The sequence below is a fragment of the Trachymyrmex cornetzi genome, unplaced genomic scaffold, assembly GCF_001594075.2.
Source record: "Trachymyrmex cornetzi isolate Tcor2-1 unplaced genomic scaffold, Tcor1.1 scaffold521, whole genome shotgun sequence".
In the NCBI taxonomy this organism is placed as follows: Eukaryota; Metazoa; Arthropoda; class Insecta; order Hymenoptera; family Formicidae; genus Trachymyrmex; species Trachymyrmex cornetzi.
Genome location: NW_017299830.1, coordinates 53,527 through 55,245, shown reverse-complemented (window position 1 = coordinate 55,245; position 1,719 = coordinate 53,527).

Below are 1,719 nucleotides of genomic sequence, written 5' to 3'. Positions count from 1 at the left end.
AATACACCCTGCGTATTCCACAATACATGATTTCTGATAGGTTGAAATTCTTATTCTCTGTTCTCTGTTCCCTGTTCCTTTTATTGTGCGGAGTCCCTCACTTTATAGGCCCGTCTACAATATATACACTGAGTAAGAAGTAAGAGTAAGAAATTGACCAATCACAGTCGATTATTCTTCTCACATTCGACTGTGATTGGTCAATTTCTTACTCTTACTTCTTACTCCGTGTATTGTAGACGGGCCTTAAGGCGTCGTCAAAACAGTCAAATAGGACCTCTTTTAATATTACTTAATCTACAGTTTTTATTCAAAAAACTTCTCATTTGAACCTAAAAATAAGAAATTTTCCAATAACTGCCATTTACAGGCTCAACGTAAGAACTCATTTCATTAGATTAGAACCTATTATAAATCTAGAGTCTACATGCGTTCTAATTATAAATCTTTAGAGTTTACATACGTCCTAAAACTATGATTCAAAGTAGAAGCAAAATTTCAACTCGGACGAAATTTATCCTTCAAGTAACGACGGTATGAAGACAGCGAATTTCTGCGAGGTAAGTGACAGAGAGAGAGAGACAGACAGACAGACAGACAGACAGACAGACAGACAGACAGAGAGAGAGAGAGAGAGAGAGAGAGAGAGAGCGTGCGTGCGTGTGTGTGAGAGAGCGTTTGTTATGTGAACAGAGTAAAGCGGGGAGCACAGACTCTTGCATAACGCATAACACGTAATGCATAAGAATATGTACCAATCGAAGTTCTCCGTTTCTTTCCCTTCCATGTAATAGAGAACTCTGGTTGGTTCAATTTCTTATGCCTCATGTGTTATGCGTTATGCAAGAGTCTGTGCTCCCCGCTTTAGGGCCATTCCACACAAACTTGCAGAGCCACATAACCATATGCATAAAGAAAATCATCCAATCGTAGTTTACGTTTGTCTTTATGACAGAAATGTGATTGGATAATTTGCTTTATGCATATGGTTATGTGGCTCTGCAAGTTTGTGTGGAATGGCCCTAAAGCGGGGAGCACAGACTCTTGCATAACGCATAACACGTAATGCATAAGAATATGTACCAATCGAAGTTCTCCGTTTCTTTCCTTTCCATGTAATAGAGAACTCTGGTTGGTTCAATTTCTTATGCCTCATGTGTTATGCGTTATGCAAGAGTCTGTGCTCCCCACTTTAAGGCCGTAGCACACACTCTTGCATAACGCATAATGCATAGTGCATAAAAGAATCAACCAATCATAGTTCTAGTTTTTCATGGAATGTGAGGAAGGGAAAGATTCTGATTAGTTGATTCGCTTATGCACTATGCGTTATGCGTTATGCAAGCAGCAAGAGTGTGTGCAGCGGCTTTCACACATGAAACGCATAACAGAGCATAAACATAACATAAAGCCGCTAAACCAATGAGCATCTTATGTAAATCAATATGGCGAAATTATGCTAGATGCTCATTGGTCCAGCAGTCTTATGTTATGCTTATGCTCTGTTATGCATTTCATGTGCGATAGGCCTTAGGGCTCTCACACATGAAATGCATAACAGAGCATAAGCATAACATAAGGCCGCTGAACCAATGAGCATTAAGGGTATCGCACATGAAATGCATAAAGCGGGGAGCACAGACTCTTGCATAACGCATAACACGTAATGCATAAGAATATGTACCAATCGAAGTTCTCCGTTTCTTTCCCTTCCATGTA